The sequence below is a fragment of the Camelus ferus genome, chromosome 3 (genome assembly GCF_009834535.1).
Source record: "Camelus ferus isolate YT-003-E chromosome 3, BCGSAC_Cfer_1.0, whole genome shotgun sequence".
In the NCBI taxonomy this organism is placed as follows: Eukaryota; Metazoa; Chordata; class Mammalia; order Artiodactyla; family Camelidae; genus Camelus; species Camelus ferus.
In genome coordinates, this window is record NC_045698.1 from 96977701 (window position 1) to 96997496 (window position 19796).

Sequence of the window (19796 nt, forward strand, 5' to 3'; positions counted from 1 at the left end):
GCCACCTAAAGCCTTAAGCCCTAACTAAGGTCCAGAACACTGTACAAGACAGGATACCTTTAAGGCCCAGACATCCCAGCTCTCCAGTCAAAAAAACAACAACAAAAAAAAAAACCTTGCAGAAACTACAATGCCCACACTTTCGTCTCCAGTCAGGGTAACAGTAATAATAATAATAAAATTAATATTACTGAGCATTTACTGGCTGCCCAGGACGTGCTAGGCGTTCTTTTTACATTATCTCCCTCAGAGGATGCACATAATAGGCACTCAACAAATATTTGTTGCATGAGTGAATAAACTATCATTATGCAGTTCTTCCCTACAAATGCCCTACATCCGCTGAAATAATTTCACCTTTCTATATTACTTATTACTTTAAAGTTTGGAAAGCTTACACTGAGCATCATACTACTTTGAGTCAGAGGAAACAATACATAAGAAATTTTAAAAAATTTATTTGCAGGGCAAGTAAAGCTCTAAAGACTACGCACCATCCACTGCCTTCCCAAGAGAAGCGCAAATCTGTCCTGAGCAGACTCTTTGAGATAATGTTTGGGTGAACAAAAAGAAGATAATAATAGCAGTTAAAACTCTCTGATCACTACTTGCCAGGCATTCTTCTAAATGCTTTACAAGTGTCAACACATTTAATACTCTGTAATAACCAACCCTAGGCAAGTTGGCTATCCTCACATCTAATGAGTAGTGGAGTCCAGATTCAAATCGAGGCCATGCTGCTTTTGTCTTATGTTCTAACTCACCCAATCACAGGCCTCTCAAGAGCTACCCGGAGCTGAAAAGAAGTTCATTCCAACTCTGACACTGGGTTGTGGGACTTCAACACAGCACTCTGTGTTGCTTACCCTCCAGACTGTCCTCAACCTCAGAGGAACAAACTAGGTATGCTGGTAGCTGGTGGCGGCCAAAGGATTGCCCTTTTCATCTTACAGCCAAGGTACCAGGTCCAGAGCCAGCTCCAGCACTGGAAAACCAAGGAGATACCATGGTCCTGAGTTTGGGAAGCCAACCACATCATAAAAGTAGCCACATCCATGGAGAGATAATCAATTTTAAAGCATTTTCACTCTCCCTCAAAACCCATACCTAGCAGTCACTCCCCATATCTCCCCAACTCCTTCTCTCCCAGGATTAGACAACCACTAACCTACTTTCTGGCTCTATAATTTGCCTAGTCTGAACATATCATATAAACAAATTCCTACAATATGTGGTCCCCTGCGGTTGGCTTCGTTCACTTAGCATGTAAAGTTTCATCCATGTGTAGCATGTATCAGTACTTCATTTCTTTTTATTGTCAAATAATATTCCATTATATGGATAAACCACATTTATTTATCCATTTATCAGGTGATAGACTTTTGGGTTGTTTCTGCTTTTTGGCTATTATGAATAATGCTGCTGTGAGCATTTATGTATCAGTTTTTGTGTGGACATATGTTTTCATTTGTCTTAGTAATACACCCAGTGGAACTGCTAGGTCATATGGTAACTCTGTGCTTACCCATCTGAAGAACTGAGAGTTTTCCAAAGTGGCTGGATCATTTTACATCCCCATTACCAGCATATAAGAGTTCCAATTTCTCCACATTCTCACCAACACTTGTTATTCTGACAATAGTCATCCTAATGAGTGTAAAGTGCTATCTCATTGGGGTTTTATTTGCATTTCCCTGGTGGCTAATGATGTTGAACACCTTTTCAAGTACTTACTGGCAATTGTGTATCTTCTTTGGACAGCTGTCTATTCAGATCATTTGCCTATTTTTAAACTGGGTTATTTGTCTTTTTTATTATTGAATTATTAGAGTTCTTTGCATATTCTAGCTATAAATCCCTTATCAGATAGTTGATTTGTCAAATTTTTCTCCCATTCTATGGGTTGTCTTCATTTTCTTGATGGTATCCTTTGAGGTACAAAAGTTTTTAATTGTTTTAATTGTACAAAAGTTTTAATTGACTCTTGAACAACTCGGGGGTTGGGGCGCTGACCTCTGTGGAGTTGAAAATCCACTTATAACTTTATAGTTGGCCCTATTTATCCACAGTTTATATCCACAGACTCAACCAGTCATGGATTCAACTAACCACACATTGAACCAACCTTGGATCATGCAGTATTGTAGTAAATATTTAAGAAAAAAAATTCATGTAATTCATGTATAAGTGGACCTAAGCAGTTCCAACCCGTGTTGTTCAAGGGTCAACTGTATTAACTGACTTTCAAAAATTAATTTCTGACTAAAAGGTAAACTATTTAAGTAGCAAAACCTATCTGTCTTGTTCACCACTATATTCCCAGTACAGCAGAAAGTGTGGAACATGGTAAGTACTCAATACATATATTTTTAATAAATGAATGAATTTTTAAGACCAGAAAAGGTTAAATGTGAGATGGGCTATAAGAGATGGCTTCTCTGCTAGGAGATGGGTAAATAAGATGACATCTGAAATCATTTCTGGTCTAGAGAATATATTAAGAGGGAGAGAATGCAGACTTCCACTGGAGCAGAGGGAAAGAACACTGAGGGATGCTAGACGCAACACACCCGAGAAATATACATCATCAACAATAAATGCCTTATTTAAATGCTTAGTCATTCTTTCTTTTCAGCCACTCTGGAGAGCCAAAAGACAGAACAGTGGCTCAGGAAGGGGGCCATCCTAGGCATAGGGGCCCAGCCACAGCGGGAGGTTCTCTCCAGAGTCCTCAGCTCAGCACAACATCCCTGAGGCAGACTCCAGGCTCCTCTGTTGTTCAGAATTGCTAGAGCTTGTATGTCACTGTAGCTGACAAGCAGAGGTTTCACTGAGGGGAAAAAAGGGGTGAAAACTGGCTCCCTACTCCTCTTGCCTAGCCTTTGCCAAGAAAAACAACAACAAAAAATCTGAAGAGCAGAACGTCCACGCCAGGGTACCTCATCAAAGCACTTCAAGGATCCTGGACTTGACTGCCAAGGGGAGGCATTTCACCAGCCAGGCAAAGAGGGTAGAGGTATGGTAAGGGAGCTCAAGCTTGGCTGCGTTTTGGAGAAACTTCGGACAAGCAGGGCTGGGGAAGAGGTAATTTCGAAGACAATAAGGAATGTGGAACAGAGGTGTGGTAATTTGTCAGTTGCAGCATCAAAGAAAGGGGTTCGAAGACAAGGGACCTTCCTTTCCATTGTGTCACCTTTCATGGTAAGAAAGAAAGGAGGAGCAGAATGAGTTTGAAAAGTGCACACAAACACACACACACATACACACATACATATGTGGAGTTGCCTCTAGGAGAGTAAATAAATATTCATGAACAGTTCAGTGTGTGAAAAGCAAGGACAGACGATGACAAATGGTGCCAATTAGAAAGAAAGGGTGGTATCTATTTTTAAAGTGGCTGAATAAACAATAAAGGATAGCTTGTTAAAAATACTGTGCTTGACCCTCTTCCCAATGGCAGGGTCCCCCTCCTGTGCTTGGTGACAACAGGCAAACTCTCATCCCAGTGTGGTGGGTCCCATGTTGCCACGGCAGCCTCATATTTACATTACAGGTTCACCCTGGCTACTTCTCTCCAGCAATAAGGAGATGATTTCTTCTGAGAATGATCTGGGCCCAAGACCACAAGCTGACATGGGCACTCACACTCTCAGTTATTCCAAAAAGAGCCCTTGATGAGGAAGGGGCAAGTTAATGAAGGACCCCAATGGAAAATTCAACTACAGAGGCAATAGAATCTAATGTATCAAAAAAGGAGGTAAGAAATCGCAAACTACCTTCCCTAGGGCACAAAGTCCCTTCATGACAAGAATGTTTGATTAGGGGGTTGGTGAGCCACCAAAAACAGGTTTCTTATCTAGTGCTCATTCCTGATACATATCTTTATTTGCCTCCTAGAATTGGATCTGACCTATGACAAATGGAAAAAAAGGCAAAGAATAAAGCTGATTATCACTCACAGGCAGAAAAAATAAGAGCAACCCAGATATCTAGCTAACTCTCTCAATCTCTCTCCTCCCCTTCATACTCTCTCCCAACTCCCCTCCTCCTTTCTCGCTCTCTCCTTCTCTCTCTGTGTCTATCTCTCTCTCTTTCAGTGTCTGTGTTTCTCCTTCACCATTTATCATCAGCATGGCACAGTGGTTAAAAACTTGGATTTGAGTTACATTGCCAGGGTGTACATCTTAGCTCTAACAAGGTCTAGCTATGTGACCCTAAGGAAGCACTTGACCTCTCTAGGTCTTACTTTCCTCAAATGTAAAATGGAAATGATAATTGTATTTATTCATAATAGTACTTACTTGGATAAATTCAATGAGAAAATTTATGTAAGCCTCTTAGCTCAGTGTCTGGAATATTGTAGGTACTGTGGTTATTTCTAAACATTCTTCTTGCCTTGATCTAGACTCTAAATATTTTGAGGGCAATAAATATGCGAAATCTATCTTTCTGGCTCCTTGGAATATAACGAGAGCTGAAATTCAGTAAACATTTGTCAGATGAGTTGGCCTCTCTCAGCCTGTTTGCCATGGACAATAAGCACAGCCACCAAATTCTTTTGCCCAATTCACAGTTCCACTGTGCTCATTACCTCATGGATAATCCTCCCAATCATCAGTGAGGTGCACAAGGCAGGCAGCATCTGCCCCTCCTTTCATTAGGAAAAGGTGAGAATAAATTGGAAAACAAACAGGCGCGGGCAGTACTTGCAGTTCCTCTGAGTGATGCCCTATCGATTTTCAAGTGTCACTATTTATAATAACAACAACTGGCAGAGATACAGCATTTTTCTTCCAAGACAATCAGAGCATTTTAAAGGGATAAGCTCATCCTTCTCCATGGCCCCAGCAGGTAGAGGAAAATATTCCCCACTTCCAATGAAGAGCACAAAAAGGCCATGGGCTTTGGCTAAGGTCCCTGTGCAAGTCTATGGGACCCTGGTGCTCCTGGCTTCTGGGTCCCTCTGCATCCCTGGATAGCATCTCTGCTTCCTGCAGGGCTTCCCCACCCATGGTTTTTTTGGTATGCTGAGCAGAGCCACTTCTTAACAATACACCCAGAACACTCCCTCACACCATACACAAAAATAAACTCAAAATGGCTTAAAGACTTAAACATAAGACACACTATAAACCTCTTAGAAGAAAACATAAGCAAAACATTTTCTGACATAAATCTTAGCAAAACCTTCTTGGGGCAGTCTACCCAGGCAATAGAAATAAGAGCAAAAATAAACATGGGACCTAATTAAACTTAACAAGCTTTTGTACAGCAAAGAAAACCATAAGCAAAACAAAACGACAGCCTATGGAATGGGAGAAAATATCTGCAAAAGATGAGACTGACAAGGGCTTACTTTCCAGAATATACAAACAGCTCATCCAATTTAATAAGAAAAAAGTAAACAACTCAATCCAAAAATGGGCAGAAGACCTAAACAAGCAATTCTCCAATGAAGACATACAAATGGCCAATAGGAACATGAAAAAATGCTCAATATCGCTAATTCTCAGAGAAAAGCAAATTAAAACTAGAATGAGGTATCACCTCACACCAGTCAGGATGGCTGTCATTAAAAAGTCCACACATGATAAATGCTGGAGAGCGTGTAGAGAAAAGGGAATGCTCCTACACCATTGGTGGGAATGTAGTTTGGTGCAGCCATTATGGAAGACAGTATGGAGATTCCTCAAAAGATTAAAAATAGACTCATCATATAATCCAGCAATCCCACTCCTGGGCATATATCCAGAGGGAACTCTAATGCGAAAATCTTTTGTACCCCAATGTTGATAACAGCACTATTTACAATAGCCAAGACATGGAAACAACCTAAATGTCTATCAACAGATGACTGCATAAAGAAGTTGTGGTGTATTTATACAATGGAATACTACTCAGCCATAAAAAATAATAAAATAATGCCATCTGCAGCAACGTGGATGGACCTGGAGATTGTCATTCTAAGTGAAGCCAGAAAGAGAAAGAAAAATACCATATGATATCACTTATATGTAGAATCTAAAAAAAAAAAAAAAGACAAGCGAACTTATCTGCAAAACAAACTCTCAAAGAGAACTTGTGGTTACCAGGGAGGATGAAGGTGGGAGGGAATAAATTGGGAGTTTGAGATCTGCAGATACTAACTAATATATACAGAATAAATAAACAACAAGTTCATGCTGTATAGCACAGGGAACTATATTCAATATCCTGTAGTAACTTATGGTGAAAAAAATATGAAAACAAATATACATATGTTTATGTATGACTGAAGCATTGTGCTGTACACCACAAATTGACACAACACTGTAAACTGACTATACTTCAATTTAAAAAAAACCAAACCAAACCAACACACCTATGGTAGGAGGTGGCATCTGGTACTATTCCAAAAAGCATCCCTCTTGGTGGGAAGCCCTTAGGCATGACTGCTACCTGGCTTAGTCCTCCTCTTCCAGCCTGTCATCAAGAATCACATTTCTACAGCAATCCAGAGACTAGGGTGTCACACAGAGAGGGGACCAGGGCAAGGACAGGTCCCTTATACATACCAGAGATATGTGTCTAAATAGATGTCTGTCCTACACCACCTATCCCACACAATGGTGTCCTGTGTTCCAGCCCTGCCCAATAGAGCTTGTCTACCTACCCAGTCACAATAGAGAACACTACCTTCAAGAGAAGAAAAGTGACAGCAAGGCCTAGCAGAAACTGAATGTGAATAAAAATGATGCCTAAGCAGAAAGAGACAATCTCTGTGAGACACAAGCCTAGTAGAGACAGATCTTAAACACTCCTGGATGAGAGTTTACTCTGCTGGGAATAGCTCGCTCAGCCATCTCTCTGACACAAACCCAGCAGTGACACAATAGCTACAAGTAGCGTGTGTCATCCTGGAGGCTAAAGAAGAGCTTCCTATCACATTAGGCTTCACTGAAGGATTAGCAAAGGTGGCTAGAATTTCCCTCTGCCCCAGAGGACAGATTCCAACCAAAATCTATAGAACTGAAGGCTAAGGAAGGCACCACTAAGTTCCTCTTCCACCTTTTATAACCAGCAGGGTTAAGTGTCTAGCCTGTCCTGCTGTCAGGCTGTTGAACAGAGAAGCTGCATTTCTAGGACTCCAGAAGTTGCTCTAGGCAGATGAGGGGTAACATCCAGGCTCAAGTACAAAAAGAAAAATGCATACTAAGATCCTGGATGCCAAGGATGACTTAGTCTCAGGCAAGACTGGCATTGTACCACCAATTCCTCCCTTTCCCCTACATGTTTAAAGCCTTTCAAGGTCCAGGAAATCAGGCATGGCCCCTAAGCAGGACTGCCATCCCCTCCCCATCCATCCTCACATACTCACAAAAAAGCAAGGAGGAAAATCTGCTGAGCACTGCTTGCTCTTGGGGTCCAGGCTGGAGTGAGGCAAAGGGTCCAGCTAAGGCTGAGCTGGCAAGGGAGGAGATGCTGCTGACAAAAACAAAGGCTGTATCAGACACAGGGGGATTAGATACTTCTCAGCTCAGGGCATTAGACACTATTCTTCACAAAAGAGACTCCAACAAAATAGGCAAATTAAACTCCTTTGTGCCTGACACAATGGTAGCAGTGGAAACTACAGCCAGAGCAACTAGCAGGGCCAAGGTGACGGGAGGACATGGCAGTGGGAAAACGGGGAGAAAGGAAGCAAGGCTCAGTTCTTAGCTCTACAGTGGCCTGAGCGTGTGGTTTCACCTTCTCTGATGTGGGACCAAGAAACCTCACCTCCTTCCCTTGGGGATAGTGCTAAGTCTGTTCAATTTGGAGAATGCCAGGGTTGAGAAACGTCATCAAGGAATATTTTTTTCACCTCCTTCTGAGGTGCTTTGCTGTAGTCATTTCCATCTAGGGATGAGTGAGATTCCTTGTAATTAATTCCCTCTGACCTGCCTAGTTAGCATTTCAACAGGAAAACACCTCCCACGGCAAAATGAACTAGACTTCAAGCCGCTTTCCTTCTGGCTGTCTCCTATGTAAATGAGTTGCCTGCAGCCTGACTCAGAAGAGCTCAAAATGGAAAAATGAACAGGAAAAAAAAAAAAAAAAAAAAGCACAGTTCGAAGGTAAGGGTGAGGCTTGCCAACCAGACAGGGCTTCTATGGGCCTAAACCCAGCATGTTGCCAGGGACTTAGCACCAGCACCAGCACTTGGAAGACAACTCAGAAAGGAAAGGGATAGAGGCACACTTCTCTGGCCAGGAAGAACCTCAGATACCTGATATTCCTCTTGTTTTTATAGGTAAAATGATTACGCAAATGTCAGTTAGCTGGTTGTAGACCTGAGATCATGACCCAGGTGTCCAGACTCCTGAGTACAGGATTAGATCAGAATCATCCTTGGGATCAGGATTCTCTGACCCACATCCTACCCCAAGGCCAAGTTTAGGATTAGTAGTGGCAGAGGGTTAAGAGGGAACTTGGGCTTCCTCCCTCAGGTCCTGGCCCAGGAAGTGTAGCCTGTGCATGAAAGCAAACCCAAGCTCTCTAGCTCCACAGATGATGTTATGCATCAACAGGCCCCACGGCAAGACACCAGGGCACCCATCACCTTAATGGACTTAGTGATTAACGTGGCTGTAGTCCCCCACAGTACCAGGCCTTCTCCTTTCCCACCCCTGGATGGCAGGGTCTCCAGGGGCAGAAGCTGCCCTAGGTGACTGTTTGATCCAAACATTAAGAAAGAACACATCTATCTATTCACTATAGAGAAGAGACAGTCATTTCAAACCTATACAACAAGCATCCCTGCTGGAAAGAAAAAAAGAACAAAATTAAATTTAAATTCTCTCTGGAAGACTTCTGTCCCCAAAGACAAAAAAAGCACTCTACAGTTTGTACCTAGTTCCCAACCCCAAGAAGCTCTCTGCTCCCCTTCTCTCTTCCCCTTCTGGACAGCTCCAGATGTGTCACGGAGTTTCAATGATTCACTCTAATGATAACGCACCCTCAGAACAATCATGGACTCTGACTGATTTAGGAGGCAACTTGTACAAATACCTGTAATCTAGTTCTAATCTTGTTTGTTTCCATTCCAATTAACCTGCATCAATGGTTTAAAAATGGGAACTGCCTGGTGAATACATCCAATCCATTTTAATAGAGAATAAATCTGGGTTATTGTGACCCTTTCTTCTCTCAGACTCAGGACAGCACCAGCTGTCTCAAGGCGCTGATTGGACCAAATCAGCTTTAACTGTATTCAACTCTTCAAGGATTCAATTAATCATAAAGCCAATTCCATTCTGAGCTCCATCTGTCTTGCCTCCTTCAGGGACTAATAATCACTCACTGTGTGTTTTTACAAACCAGTTGAACTGAAATTAAGACTGATTTTATCATGGAGCACTGAAGAAGAAAATGTATTTCTTGGAGGAAAATTTCAGAGCTATTCTAATGTTCAGTTTGGGGAAAGATATTGTCAAGTAAACAAAAGAATATTCTTTAAAACTTCAAAATTCTTGACATTGTGAAATAATTCTTGCCACCCAAATCCTAGGAAGAGGGCAGCTCCTCAGGAGAACTAGCAACTCTCAATGTTAGATCATGCGACAGACACATTCAGTCTGTCCTCGGGCATCAGCAAGGCATACGTATACCAAAAACGTGAGGAAAAAACTGAGTCAATTTGATATTTAATGCACTACTGTAAAAAATCTAACCAGTCATCTAACCTGGGGCTAGTACACTTTATTTAAAGTTCGAAATTATTTTTATTTTGAATTACTTATTTGTGGAGACAAGGAGATTGGGGAGGGAAGATGGGCACCATATTCTTTTCAGTGTTCAGGACTTCTAGATGTCTTAAGCTGGCCCTGACGATTCTAAGCCCTGCACACCCCTCTGAAGGGCAAGAAACATGGCTTTTGTCTTCTGTAAATAATCTGGCTTCCCTAGAAGCATTAAAGTGGTCACTCTGGCAAACACTCAAGATGGAGTCATCCTATCCACCCCCAACTCATTCCCCAATCTTTCTGGGATTATCTCTTTACTAAGAACACGACCACAAAAGGGCCATAGCTCAACCAGTTAGCCACCTGGGTCTGAAAGCATTCCCAACTTGTCAGCAGGCTTCAGTGGGCAAAATGTAAATAGCTAAGCTTTTAATTTTCACTTTTCACAGTTGCAAAGAAAGTATTAGGGCATCTCCAGAGTCCAAAGTGCCTAGTGGCCATTGTGTATGTAGCATAACCCTCTACAACTGATTGTTACAAAATGGTCCCAACACAGTGCAGGGAGGCACTGCAGCCATGGAGACCCAGCATGTGGCTGCTTTACTGCCTTTTTACTGCTTTAACAGGTTTTAAACTAAAATTCTGAATTGCACAAACTCCGAATCAGAACTAATGACACAGTCATTCTAAACTTATCATCAAAGATGCTTTGTGAGTCATACTGGCTCTAAAAAGCCATCAGTAATCACTTCTTAGACACAACAGTCAAATACATCCTTCATTTAAACCGTAAGTTGTGCCTAGTAATAAGTCTAATTAAATGGAGCACTGTCATTTACATGGGTCAATGCACACACTTTCCCAAAAGTTTCGACCTGAGTCATTCTACATTTAAGACAGAAGCCATAACCTAAGAATCTCTTTATATACTGATAAAGAATTGTATCTAAAATAGACTGTTAAATGGAAAAAAGCAAGGTGTAGAATCATGTATATATAATAACCTACCTTTGTGTAAAAACACTACATGGGTGTATTTGCTTAAATAAGTATAAATATCTCTAGAAGAACCTGGCAAAACTGGTTGTCTTGAGGAAGCGAAGCTGGATGGCACAAAGATGGGGTGGGTTTAAGTGTTTTCACCACGCCCTTTGTTGTTTTTAACTTTTTTTTTTATTGAGTTATAGTCATTTTACAATGTTGTGTCAAATTTCAGTGTAGAGCACAATTTTTCAGTTATACATGAACATACATACATTGTCACATTCTCTTTCGCTGTGAGCCACCACGAGATCCAGTATATATTTCCCTGTGCTATACAGTACAATCTTGTTTATCTATTCTACATTTGGAAATCCCAGTCCCTTCCCACCCCCCATCCCCCTGGCAACCACAAGTTTGTATTCTGTGTCTATGAGTCTGTTTCTGTTTTGTATTTACTTACTTTTTTTTTTAGATTCTGCATATGAGCAATCTCATATGGTATTTTTCTTTCTCTTTCTGGCTTACTTCACTTAGAATGACATTCTCCAGTAATATCCATGTTGCTGCAAATGGTGTTATGTTGTTGGTTTTTATGGCTGAATAGTATTCCATTGTATAAATATACCACATCTTCTTTATCCAGTCATCTGGTGATGGACATTTAGGCTGTTCCCATGTCTTGGCTATTGTAAATAGTGCTGCTATGAACATTGGGGTGCAGGTGTCATTTTGAAGTAGGGTTCCTTCTGCATACATGCCCAGGAGCGGGATTCCTGGATCATACGGTAAGTCTATTCCTAGTCTTTTGAGGAATCTCCATACTGTTTTCCACAGTGGCTGCACCAAACTGCATTCCCACTAGCAGCATAGGAGGGTTCCCTTTTCTTCACAGCCTCTCCAGCATTTGTCATTTGTGGACTTTTGAATGATGGCCATTCTGACTGGTGTGAGGTGATACCTCACTGTAATTTTGATTTGCATTTCTCTGATAATTAGTGATACTGAGCATTTTTTCATGTACCTATTGATCATTTGTATGTCTTCCTTGGAGAATTGCTTGTTTAGGTCTTCTGCCCATTTTTGAATTGGGTTGTTTGTTTTCTTCTTCTTAAGTTGTATGAGCTGCTTATATATTCTGGAGATCAAGCCTTTGTTGGTTTCACTTGCAAAAATTTTCTTCCATTCCATAGGTTGTCATTTTGTTTTACTTATGGTTCCTTTGCTGTGCAGAAGCTTGTAAGTTTAATTAGGTCCCATTTGTTTATTCTTGCTTTTATTTCTATTGCTTGGGTAGACTGCCCTAGGAGATCATTTTTGATATGTATGTCAGATAATGTTTTGCCTATATTTTCTTCTATGAGATTTATTGTATCTTGTCTTATGTTTGAGTCTTTGATCCATTTCGAGTTTATTTTTGTGTATGGTGTAAGGAAGTGTTCTAGCTTCATTGATTTACATGCTGCTGTCCAGTTTTTCCAGCACCATTTGCTGAAGAGACTGTCTTTATTCCATTGTATATTCTTGCCTCCTTTGTTGAAGATTAGTTGACCAAAAGTTTGTGGGTTCATTTCTGGGCTCTCTATTCTGTTCCATTGGTCCATATGCCTGTTTTGGTACCAATACCATGCTGTCTTGATGACTGTAGCTCTGTAGTATTGTCTGAAGTCTGGGAGAGTTATTCCTCCAGCCTCTTTTTCTTCAGTAATGTTTTGGCAATTCTAGGTCTTTTGTGGTTCCATATAAATTTTATTGTGATTTGTTCTAGTTCTGTGAAATATATCCTGGGTAATTTGATAGGGATTGCATTAAATCTGTAGATTGCCTTGGGCAGTATGACCATTTTAACAATATTGATTCTTCCAATGCAGGAGCATGGGATATCTTTACATTTTTTTAAGTCTTCTTTAATTTCCTTAATCAGTGTTTTATAGTTTTCCGTGTATAAGTCTTTCACCTCCTTGGTTAGATTTACTCCTAGGTATTTTATTACTTTGGGTGCTATTTTAAAGGGGATTGTTTCTTTACTTTCTTTTTCTGTTGATTCATCATTAGTGTAAAGAAATGCAACTGATTTTTGAATGTTAATCTTGTAACCTGTTACCTTGCTGAATTCTTCGATTATTTCTAGTAGTTTCTGTGTGGTCACCATGCCCTTTGAATTGTGAACCATGTGAATATATTATCAAATCAGAGCTGAACACATAAAATTTAAATTTAAGTAAATCACATCATAGATGCTAATCTGGAAATTTACCAGAGTACTACAGAGAAGTCTGACACATTCCATGGAGAAAACAAGAGTCTTACACATCTCTTAGCCATGCAGTTTTAGTGAACCTTCAGGTGCAGACGTCCAAGAATGCAGGACCACAATTAGCCATAGCAAGCGAGATGTAGGGACCCAAGATGTCACTATGAATATCTGAAGTCAGGCTGTAGCAACAAAGGAGGGAGGAGAAAGAAAAGAGCAGGGAAAGGAGAAGGAGGGAGGGCTGGCAGACTGGACAACTTTGTATAAGATACCCATTGCCCTTTGAGGCACCATCTAGCTTGATAAGCCCTCAACAGTTTCTCATCTTTGCAAAAAGGGAAGCTCATCTACGGCACAGTTCATTGTGAGTTACAGGACTGAAGAAAGGAGCTTTATCTGAATCTTATAAGAACACATTGTTCCAGATCCTAGTAGTTCTCTGACTGAGCAGAAAATGCTACCTGAAGGCCATATCTTAGCCTGAAAAATCAGAGCCTCTAATTCATTATTTCATTTTGTTTGCCAGCTGGCTCCATGGTCTTGAACAAATCGCTTCAACAGAGGCACTGAGAGGGTTCTGAAGCTCCTGCATTCAGCCATTGTCCATAATTCTTTGGCAAGAACATCTGTGCAATAAGGATTTCATGTTAAATGGCACAGGTATGCACCAGGGCTTGCTGATTCCTGTCCTCTCTTCCTGGCTGAGAGATGCCCAGCAAGTTCACTCCTGGGCCCACTTTCTACTTGGCCTTTGTTTCTCTTTGAATTTTAATGTGCACTCCAGTGTGGGCATGCATTTACTCAAGAGTTCTCCACAAAGACAATGAGGACTGTGAAAGACACTTGCTCAGAGTGAAGGTACCAGAGAGACCATCATGAAGGAAAATCTCTCAGGATGCCCCTAGAACTCCCAACCAAACAGAAGCCCTACAGGGCAGGCTTTACCCTAAACTCCTTGCTGCGAGAATCTAAATGACCTAACCACAAAAGGTAACTTGGAGAGGACTCCTGAGAATTGGGCAGGTGGCTTGCATTTTATTTTTCATGTATTTTCCAGTTGGTTTTTAAAAATGAGGCTTCAGCTTTCCCTTTATCCTTCCCATATTCTGGGTGCTTTGCAAAGGGAAGGCTCCACGACAGCCTAAACCACCCTGCACTTGCCAGTCAAAGAGAACAGGAAGCCTCTCAGACATTCTGTGTTCTGGCATGTTGGCCAGATGCTCTAGATGAGGCTAGGGCATGAGGGCCCAGCTATAATCCTTTTCTGGCAAGCCTGGCTGAAGTGGCAGTGGGAGTAAAGCAACTGATTAAATGCAGTATAAAAGCTGAGAGAAAATGAGATAGAAATAAATTAGCTTTAAACTCAAGGCTGTGTACACAAATGAAGTGCAGTGGGGGTTGGAAGGCAGCCTAGGAAGTCAGTCTTAGAGATTTCCTTGAAACAAAGGGATTATGGATTGTCCAATATGAGGGAATCCTTCTGTTCCACAGCCACATGACAGCCTTTTACCCAGTGCTGTTCACTGAACACTTTACACACATTCTGAGATAATGGGATGTAGCCAACTTCCTGAAAAAGCCCTGAAACTCCCCTCACCCACCAGCAAGGTTTTTAACCAGGCAGCGCAAGCTGCAAAGCATAGTTGTCATCAACAGGGACAGGGTCACTATCTTCTGCCATCTTCCAATTACTGCCCCCCTCTTCCCTTTATGTATTCTCCTGTTTAAGTTTTGGACTACTATTACCTGCAGAAGAAAGGCTGGGAGAGGAAATTTCTAATTGATCAGAATTCAATAAATAAAACACTCTGCAGTACTTGAAGTAAGGCAAGGAAGAGAGAAATTAAGACAGGAGAAATTTCCCCATGTCTGATCTCATGACTTAAATGTCGTAGAGAAACAACTTAGCAGAGGCTTAATTGTTTTGAAAAATGAACCAGAGCAGCAGAGTTCGAAACATGCCTGCCTAGTCTGAGCAGGCCTATTTCTGGAAAGGTTGGTCAGACCTTCTTTTCAGGATTCATTTCCAATGGGCAGAAGCCTTTGGCTATGAAATCCCTAATGAGGCTCAATCCAGCCAGTGCCCTCTGGACACTTACTAATGCATACGCAGATCACTGAAGGAAAGGAAGGTACAGAAAAGGCTTATGAAATCACATCCTAACCACAACTCAGACTGTTGGCTATTGAAGCTAGCCTACATAAGGAGACCTTTCCATAAATCCCATCCGTTCCCTCTCCGTCTCATTCCCTACAACCTCAAAATATCAAAGTCAAAAGCTTTTGTGTGACTGATGACTAAAAAGACTAGGATCTCACTCAAGACCCGTAGATGCATGGCCCTCTCTATGGGAGTCCAGTATCTCCTCAAACTAAAAAAAGAACATGGGCTTTGACATCAAAGCTCTGGGTTTAAAGTGTAGCCCTCCCATAAATTATCTGACTGCCCTTGGGCAAGTATCCTTTCTGTAAAGCCAGAATACTATTACCCACCCCAAGAGTTGCTGCAAGGATTAAATAAGATAATATATGTAAAGTCCCTGCCCACAGTAGGCTCCTTTCCTAAAACCAAACTTTCTCATATCCACACTGTCTGGTCCAGGTTAGTCCAGTCCTCTCTGGCATACTGTGCTCTTCAAGTCCTTCCCATTCTACAGAAAATGAGTCACTGGTAATTTCTCAAATTATTTTTTCAAATCTCAAAAAATGGACAATTTTATGCTAAACTATTCCAGAGTAAAGAGAATTATTATTTTTTTAATTTTAATTTTTAGCTTAAAGCTAATTACGGTAGAAACTGCTAGTCATTCCTCACGATCTGTTCTCCCATTCCTCCACCATAGCCAAATTTTTGCTGGGCAAATAAAGTATAAGTATAAAAACTACATTTGACCAATGGGGTATATCAGAAATATCATTTGCCAGCTTTTAGGATTCTCCTTAAAAGACTTAAGTGTCACTGGTTTCCTTGTCTATGTCCCTTCTTCCACTCTGCCCCCCTAGAATGCAGATCTGGCCATCTAAGATGATGAAGAAAGGATTACTCCTTAGGGATGGCATCACAGTGTGACTAGAAGGAATTTAAGACTCTTGTGTCTACCTGGAACAGGGCTGCCACATCAACCTTAGGCTACTGACCTGAAGATGATGTTTAGGTCTATCTTACGTACAATATTAGAAAGAGAAATTAACATCTACCTTACATACTATATTTTCTGTTACTTGAAGCCAATTCATAATGTCTAGACCAAAATCAGGCACATTCTCCTTAAGTGAGAAATATGACTTACTTCTAACCAACACAGCAAAGGTGACAGGTTGTATGTGAATGTGTGTATGTTATCACACTACCTAACACTGTAAGGTCTGTTTCGCTGAGAATTCTCTCCTTGCTGGCTTTGCAAAAAGCAAGCTGCCATGTTGTGTGCTCTTTATGGAGATGGCCATGTGGAGGGATAAACTGGGAGTTCAGGATTTGCAGGTACTAACTACGATATATAAAACAGATAAACAGTAAGGTCCTACTGTTTAGCACAGGGAACTATTTTCAATACCTTGTGATAGCCTAAAATGAAAAAAACAATATAAAAAGGAATATATATATATGACTGAATTACTACGCTGTACACCAGAAGAAATTAATACAACATTACAAACCGACAATACTTAGAAAAAAAAAGAAAGAAACTGAGGGCCCTAAGCTGATAATCTGCAAAAAACTGAATTCTGCCAACAACCACATGAGTTTAGAAAGAGATCCTTCCCAGTCAAGCCCCAGATTCCAGCTACTAGTTATGCAGAGGACCCATAAAGTCATGCCTGGATTCCTGACCCACAGAAACTGATATAATAAATATGCATTGTTTAAGCAGCTAACTTTGTGGTAATTAGTTATGTAGTAATAGATAACTAATACAAATCAAGAAAATTCATTACAGATGTGTAAAGATGATTCACTATTGGGTAATATATAAATATAACTCATGAAACAAGTGGTCACAGTAGCAGGATATCATATAGTCATCTTGGTAGATTGCAAAAGGCATAAAATTCACCATAAATTCCTCTTAGATCACCTCGCTGAAAATGAAGTTTATGTATACATACTTAACACTAATGTAACATACTTACTTAATATAAACATATGTAATACAAACAACTACACAAATAAATAAACACATTCACATCAAACACCAGCATCATATATAATTACAAGATACCAAAAGGATTCCTGCCAAAAACAAACACAAATAAAAGTACCTATTATCACCACTATTACTAAAAAAGAAAATATTTACTATTCCTTGCAGGTATTTTGACTATATAAATTAAAGAATAAACTGAAAAGCTTTTAGAAACAATAAAATGATTTAGTAAGGTAGCCTGCAAGTTTGTTTAAATCGATAGTCAACTCTCATTTCCAGTAACAGTGAGTTAGATTATTCAACCCACTATTTGAAAATAATCAAAATAACTATGAGAAAAAAAACTCCCTAAAAAGATCAGAAAAGCAACAAAATGATTAGGAACTACAAAACCAAAAGCTAAGGAAGAGAGGGAATTCAGAAAATTACTGAAGTTACTCAGGCCTACAGCATTCATGGACTCAGTCAAACTTGGGTTTTGGTTTTGGCAGCCTTGTGGGGAAAGGAAAACATAGTCAAGGTCTAGAGCCACCCAAAGTGGAAACCTTCCCCACATTTATCTTGAGCATGTAGTCTTTTGATGTTTCTAGCTTAAAGGTGAGTCAGAATGCACTGTCAATAAGCAATAAAATGGAGGAAAAAGAGGAAAAAGAAAATAGGAAAAGAAAGACCTCGAAAAGTTGAAGCCACGATCCAACCTTCACATGATTTACAAGCTAGGTTTACATCCCTTGGGCAGATTGGGAAACCTCAAGTTGTGAACTTTACTTGAGATGGTCCCAGATTGTTAATTATCTCCAGAAACCTGGCAGAAGAAAACCCAAAACATCTCAGGCCCCCCAAAATTTTTAACAACCAATGAGTAATACATTATAAAATAACCATGCACATAAGGAAATAAGGCACCATTGACATAAACTTGCAGAAAAAGACTTGGAATTGTAAAAATATAAATCATAAAATATGTTTACAATGTTTAAATAAATAAAAGACATCTTTAAAAATATCAGCAGTGAATAGGAAACTTAAAGGTGTAAGTCAGACTTTGAAAAAGATGCAAATAACATTTCTAAAAATTAGAACTATAAATCTGTAATTGAGCACTTGATGAACAGATTCAGCAGTAGATTAAACACAGCAGAAGGGAAAATAAACTAGAATATAGGTCACACAAAATTATCTAGATTTCAGTAGAAATGTGGCATATGCATGGAAAATATAGAAAATAGGTACTGTACATAAAAGACTGATAATTAAATACAACTGAAAAACCTTAAAACAATCAGGTGAAAAATGACTGCCTACAGAAGGAAAAACTATTAGACTGGCAATAGATTTTTCATCAATAACTACAGGTACCAGAAGGATAACTAGATATACTACCATTCAAGAAAGAGGGCAAAATGATGCCAGTTTCAGGAAAATCTAAGGGAGTTTACCAGCCCAAGACATTTGGTGAAAGAATAACTAGAGGAAATTGAACTTCAGAAGGAAAAAGTAGGCAAAAAAAAAGGTAAATATGAACAAGCATGAACTGTAAAATATTAGCACTGATTATGACAATGACTAATTTATGAAGTTGGTTAAAAAACAAGGTGGAAACAAAAACATTAGCAAGTAATATGGAAAATGTAGAAATTGGAGTTAAAGCATTCTTAAAGTCATTACACTGAGAGGAGGTAAAAAACTTTACACTTCAGCAGCACAAACAAGCATGTTAAAAATTTAAACGTAATCACTGAAACAGCAAAAATAATCTAAATATGTCAGTAAGTCATAATAAAAGAAACTGTATTAAATTCACCTATTAAAAACAAAGATATTTAATTAGATGAATAAAATCTAGCTATATGCTATGTAAAGATTATGTGTAAAATATTATGGGAGAAATATTGAAAGAAAAGGGATGAAAAAGATATACCAAGAAAAAACTAACAGAAAGAAAGCTGCTAGATTTATTAATATAAGATGAAATAGATTTCAAGGCAAAAATTACTTATTAGGGGTCAAAAGATGGATCATAATTCACTGTTATAAGGCACAATTTACCAGGGGGGTCAGAAGAATCCTGAATCTATACACATTTAATAATGTGGCTCAAAATAAAGCAAAAATTGAGCAAATATAGGAAGAAAATAATATATAATCATAGATATTTCATTACTAATTTCTCAGAAAAGGCTGGCCACATATTAGTAAGAAAACAGGAGACATGAACATCTTACACACAAAATTGAATTCACATATCCAAGTATATAAAGCAAAAAAAACTATGTATGTCCATGTATCCAACAAATAAAACACTCATTCTTTAGAAGCACTTACAGGATATGCACAAAAACTAATGACTTGGCAAGCAAAAAAGGAAATCTCAGCAAATACTAAAGAATCATTATCACTCTTTGCTTACAAGGCAAACTACATATGTACCAACACACATACGTACATACACACAGAGAAGGAAATACGGTATAGCTGACCCTCAAACAACACAAGGGTTTAGGGGTGCTGACCCTCCGTGCAGTGGAAAATTCATGTATAAATTGTAGTTGGCCTTCAAAATATGTGATTCCTCCATATCTGAGGGTTCGGCATCTGTGGATTCAACCAATCACAAATCAAGTAGTACTGTAATATTTACTACTGAAAAACATCTGTGCGTTAAGTGGACCTGTGCAGTTCAAACCTGTGTTTTTCAAGGGTTAACTGCAT

General features: G+C 39.6%; 1 protein-coding gene across 4 annotated transcripts in view; it reads right to left on the reverse strand.

Annotated features, from left to right (window-relative positions):
• Window positions 1-19796, reverse strand: part of SIL1 (SIL1 nucleotide exchange factor) — a 210392-nt gene that overhangs the window by 28344 nt on the left and 162252 nt on the right. Inside the window, exon 8 of one of the 4 annotated variants that reach the window (XR_004318735.1) lies at window positions 7358-7461. The exons of the other annotated variants lie outside the window; for them this stretch is intronic. The gene's annotated coding sequence lies outside the window, so the exon portion shown is untranslated. The remainder of the gene's footprint in view (window positions 1-7357; window positions 7462-19796) is intronic. 4 annotated transcript variants of the gene reach the window in all.